This window comes from Phyllobates terribilis, unplaced genomic scaffold (assembly GCF_046119375.1).
Source record: "Phyllobates terribilis strain yellow unplaced genomic scaffold, ASM4611937v1 Scaffold_11__3_contigs__length_659146591, whole genome shotgun sequence".
NCBI lineage: Eukaryota > Metazoa > Chordata > Amphibia > Anura > Dendrobatidae > Phyllobates > Phyllobates terribilis.
The window spans coordinates 441,164,331-441,170,330 of NW_027362771.1; the positions used below are offsets into that span (position 1 = coordinate 441,164,331).

Consider the following 6,000-nt stretch of genomic DNA (forward strand, 5'->3'; position numbering starts at 1 on the left):
AAGAATTGATGCTGTTTTGAAGGCAAAGATGATCACAACAAATATTGATTTGATTTAGATTTCTCCTCTGTTCAACATCATCATCATAGACGTATAAGAAGCGGTTTAGTTTGGGTCAGGAGACCCGTGACTGGTCCGGGCATTATAGTCCATACATACAATACATTTGTATGAATGTCGGCTTAAGCTGGCAGGCAACCTACGAGGTGGTGCTTTTTACAGGCTCTAATAGGCAGATACCAATGACAGATATGGAGGCTATTCACAGGCCGCCCTGTTGCCACTTTAACCCATTGGCATCCCATGGTCACGGTGCTGAGTGGTGACTGCCCGACTACATCCACCACTGCCGCTATTGACCACAGCAACAAAGGGTTAAACTGCTGAGATTGGAGGTAACATTGATCCTGGCAATGTATGATATTGTATTATTGCAAAATCTTCATGAAACTAGCTCCCCACTCATGTCCGATGTGTAACGGGGCATAAGATTTCAGTGTAACGTGAGCTTGTTTTTATATCTGCATACAAATGTCAACATCATATACTGTATTTATTCTCATGTGCGTGTAGGATCCCTCTCTACTGTAAGGCAAATACATTTTACAGAACAGTGAGCTAAATGATCTGCTGCTACAGGCCATGCGAGCATAGGACAAAGGGGACGACATATGGTGGGACTCATCATAGCCTTTAGCTATATTCACAGAGAAAGACAAAAATCTGATTTTCAGTCCTCTTGGGTTATGTAGAGGCTCCTAGAAAAAAAAACAGTGACAGATAAGAAGGGTGGCTTCAGTGATGAGCTAGCCGAGCCGGGATACTATTCATCACCAGTCCACAAGGAAGGGACGCCAGTGTCTGACCTGTTTGTGGAAAAAAATGACAAGACAAGCAGCTCGATCCCTCAGGGAGACGTCACAAGACTGTGTTCCCAGTGACAAGGCAGTAAGCATATACTTATGTAACCCTGATTATACGCATCATGAGGACAGACCTTGTTTGACAGGTAAAGTGCTAAAAATACAGGAGCAAGCCTGAGGACACGCCAAGTCAGGGCAAAACTAAACTGCACTCTACAGAGCCTCAAGGTTTAGGATTAATAAACCAACAAAGATTTCTGACACCGCATACTGGAGAGAAAACCTCCGAAAATGAGGGGGGAGATGTTGGATTCGGACTTAAGCGGATTTTTCCAATGTCAAATTTCTGTGGAAATCTGCATGTGCATCCTTCCAGCAAGCAATGCATAGTGTTACTTTCTCACATAAATACCAGTTTACAGTGCACGATGTGATAGGCTGATCCATCACTGACGGTGTAAAATCAGTCCCGTGCCCAAAGTATACAGACTGCATTACACAACAGGGCAGATGAAATGCGGACACCATGAAAAAAACTACTAAAATGAGGTGCAGGTTATAATAAAGGTGTACAATCCTCCGGGGTGACAGCCCTCCACAGCCGGCACCTCCGGGGTGACAGCCGACAGCCGGCACCTCCGGGGTGACAGCCGACAGCCGGCACCTCCGGGGTGACAGCCGACAGCCGGCACCTCCGGGGTGACAGCCGACAGCCGGCACCTCCGGGGTGACAGCCAGCACCTACGGAGTGACAGCCCTCCACCTCCCTATAATCATAGATGTGCACCTTTTTCTTAATGTGTTATGTTCTGTCATTTTGAGGCTTGATGATGGGACAGGGTGCGCCCTAGGTGTGGCATGCATGACTCCATACATATAACATTGCTATGTGTACTGTGGGATGAGTTCCAGGAATTAACTGCTTATTCACCTTGCACTATTTTTATGGATAAGGAAGATAGGTGAGGGCTTGGATATTGGACAGGTAACTTTCCCCTTTTACGATATAATACTGGGAAGGAAAAAAGTGACTTAGAAGAACTCCAGTAAATAAAGATATAAAATATTATAGTGGAAAAGTCCTAGCTCTAGTGTCCTAATATACTACAACCCTGTGTGAGGATAGAAGACCCACTCCAGCTACATACAGATGTATCAAGCAGGGTATGTGAACCACTAAACCTAAAGTGGGGTCGATTAAATGGAATAGGTCTGCAGGATTTTACCCCCCAAACTATTTATATTCGCATATAGCCCTGTTTGAATCAATATGCAAAAGAGGCTGAAGATTATTTGTAGATCTGAAGCCTCTGTCACTCCAGCTCTCCCCGTTCAGCGCCACCTCCTTCTGCTTGACTGACAGCATCTATGCTGCGGGACTTCAGGCAAAGGAGCAGGAGACAGCACTGGGTGGGGAAGAGAGCTGGAGTGATCATTAGCTCTACCATAGTCCTTCAGCCTCATTTAACCATCAATTTAAACGCTGATTTCTCAGTAATGGAGGAACAGACTGGCCATGTATCGCAGGACATGTCTGTGAGGGTACGTGGCCACGGTCAGGAGCCGCCTGCGGCCCTGACGATGCGGAATAGGCGCACGGCTTCCGTCCTCATTTTATGCAAATGAGCGGCGCAATTTATTTATTTTTTACATGCGGACTTTCCTCACTGATGTTAATCTATGGAGAAAGCCCACTAGCGGACCCGCAAGAGAAATGGACATGCTGCGGGTCTGAAAGACACGTCGTATGTCAGTTTCCACGGGTGAGCCGCAGGAGCACGGAGACCCACAGTGAACATGGGATTTCTAGAAATCTCATCCATTATGCTGTAACATCTGGACGCTGTGGCTCCTGATTGTGGGCACATACCCTGAAAGAGCTACCGGCACATACAAATAGTTTGGGTTGGTGAAATCCTGCTTTGTCTTATTGGGGCAGATATGCTCCGTAACACACATGAAAAGGTGCTAAACAAAAGTAAAAAAGAATGATCACATGCACCGCAACGGAGAAATCAGCAACTTTCTGTTCATGTTCCAGACACTTCAACGTATTTAAATGGATTCAGGGCTTTGAAGACCCAAAGTGGTTTAAAGAAGTGACCAGTCGTTACTCGAGTTTGCCTAGGGTGCTCTATCGCGGGTGCGCAAGTGACATGTTCGAGACCCCGAGGCTGCATGTTTCACAGATGTTATTACAGACACAAAACATGCGGGGATTGTGTGACAGACAGACGACCACACTACTGTTGCCTAACAGCTGTGAATCTCACTCGAGCACCTGTGATACCTCAAATAACGAGCACTTACGCATATATAGTATTACACACGTTAGAAAAAAAAAAAAAATGAACGAAAAGACTCTTCAGGAAAAAAAAAACACCACCTCTGTCTTCCTGCAGCAAAAGTCAGCAGGAACGGAGGGTGTGTAAAAGACGTGCAGATACTGGTGATCATCCACTTCGCTGCTCCTATGAGGAGCCTGAGTGTTTCCTTCTCTGTGAAGGCCTCGTTCACACTTCTGTGAGTCATGTACGTGTTCTGTGTTCTTCACAGATAGATCACATATCCTTTCTTTATAAAACTGCGGATCTGTTCACATGTCCAAGTCTCTTTGCGGACCAGACAATCTCCAAAGAAATCAGAGAGTTGTCTAAATGGTGGGAATCACGGCTAAGATTACCCATAGAAGTGTATGGGACGGAGAAGCAGCCATCGTACGGAGGGCACAGAGTAATTGTGTGATGTCAGCGACAACCACTGTAATGGATAGGAGACGCTGACACTGATGACAGGTCACCGCAGTCTGAACGAGGCCTAAGCATGGCGGCAGATAACGATGGAGTCCGTTCCAATCAAAAAAAGCTGCAAAGAAAACTTCTGGAAAAAAAACTCTGCAAAACCTATTCAGGAAAAGAAAAACTCCATTAAAAGCAGCGTCTCCTGAAGTGGTTTCCACCTCACACCGCTCGGGGTGCACAGTCAGCCCTGAGGCGTCTGATGGGTCAATGTAACCCTGAAGTTGCTGTACTGCAGGAGGTCAGTAGCTGGTGACCCCTTATATCTCTGGTCGTCGCCCCCTTAGTCGATAACTACGATGATCAGCAGTGGGGTAGCCGGTCTGAGGCCATCGCCTTCTGGTAGATGGAAGACTATTACCAGGGGCGATGCCCTCTGATGCCTCACACTGGGCACATACAGATCAGAGGCACTACAACTCCCAGCCCTCACTGGGCCACCTGACACGTCCACGGCTGCTCCCCCTGTAGTCCCCACAGTCACACATGTCCTACAAGTGGCGGCTCACAACCATGTCAATACACAATGGGGACGCTGGGAATAACAGCCCGCATGCAGGCAGGCCGCCCATACACAGGAGCAGGCCGGACCCTGGCCGGAGCGCTGCCCCATCTCACCTCACGGGTCCGGTAATCCGGAGGGAGCTGCTCCTGCACCTCACATCAGCTGGAAATGACATCCACAGCCGGCTGCTGCTGCCACCACCGCCCTCCGCACCTTCCACCTCTCAGTCCCTTGACAACAGTTACTTCCCTGACAACACAGCTGCCGCTATCTCTTTCACGTGATTGGAGAACATCCCTGTCAATCACTTGAGGCCTTCTGCGGTTGGTCAACAGCTGCAAGAGCTTTCTATTGGCTGAGCGCGTCTCAGTGCTAGTTAGCCGGCGCATGAGAGTCACTTCAAGTAACAACCAGAGCCGGCCGCTGATTGGCTGGAGCAGCTGCCACTCATATGTTTACGTAAAGCTTGCGGGACAGGCACTTGAAGCGTGGACTGTGTGCGGGAAGCAGCGGTGAGAGAGGGAGGAAGGAGCCTGTGCTGTGCACGCTTCACGCTGCTGCAGTGTTACAGGGGACCTGACTGGCCAGAGGTCGCCATGGTATATGCTCAGCACTCGGCAGAGGCTCCTGTACCAACAGACCAGTAATCACTTGATCAGCGAAACATGCATTGGTGGGCAGAGGATTTATAAGCTTAATATTCACCATTCTCAGCAGCACCTCGTCCTGTGTAACGTGCTGCCGTTAACTTTACACTGTGCACACAGAGCAATCATAGTAACCGTCGTCCTGTGTAATGTGCTGCCGATAACCTTACACTGTGCACACAGAACAATCATAGTAACCATCGTCCTGTGTAACGTGCTGCCGATAACCTTATACTGTGCACACAGATCAATCATAGTGACCATCATCCTGTGTAACGTGCTGCCGATAACCTTACACTGTGCACACAGATCAATCATAGTGACCATCATCCTGTGTAACGTGCTGCTGATAACCTTACACTGTGCACACAGATCAATCATAGTAACCATCGTCCTGTGTAATGTGCTGCTGATAACCTTATACTGTGCACACAGAACAATCATAGTAACCATCGTCCTGTGTAACGTGCTGCCAATAACCTTACACTGTGCACACAGAACAATCATAGTAACCATCGTCCTGTGTAACGTGCTGCCGATAACCTTACACTGTGCACACAGAACAATCATAGTAACCATCCTGTGTAATGTGCTGCCGATAACCTTACACTGTGCACACAGAACAATCATAGTAACCATCGTCCTGTGTAACGTGCTGCCGATAACCTTATACTGTTCACACTGAACAATCATAGTAACCATTGTCCTGTGTAACGTGCTGCAGATAACCTTATACTGTGCACACAGAACAATCATACTAACCATCGTCCTGTGTAACGTGCTGCCGATAACCTTACACTGTTCACACAGAACAATCATAGTAACCATTGTCCTGTGTAATGTGCTGCCGACAACCTTACACTGTGCACACAGAACAATCATAGTAACCATCGTCCTGTGTAATGTGCTGCCGATAACCTTATACTGTGCACACAGAAAAATCATAGTATCCATCGTGCTGTGTGCTTAAGTGCAGTTATTATGCTATTACAGGGACTCTGTCAGCACAGAATGACTGGCTTAACCAAATATCACCGCTCGGTGCTTCACGGCACGGCCAGTCATTTCTCCTTCCCACCGGACTGTTTTCCTTCTATCTCCTTCTCTGGATCTATTAAGTCAGAGCTGTCAGCATTGGAGCCGTCTGTCAGCGAGTGCCGGGGCCACGGTTGCAGCTGCTGCTCACT

The 6,000-nt window shown here is 47.8% G+C and overlaps 1 protein-coding gene across 1 annotated transcript in view; it reads right to left on the bottom strand.

Annotated features, from left to right (window-relative positions):
* Positions 1-4,441, bottom strand: part of ABHD2 (abhydrolase domain containing 2, acylglycerol lipase) — a 50,300-nt gene extending 45,859 nt beyond the window's left edge. The window contains exon 1 of the mRNA XM_073653264.1: positions 4,280-4,441. The gene's annotated coding sequence lies outside the window, so the exon portion shown is untranslated. The remainder of the gene's footprint in view (positions 1-4,279) is intronic.
* Positions 4,442-6,000: the final 1,559 nt, after the last annotated feature.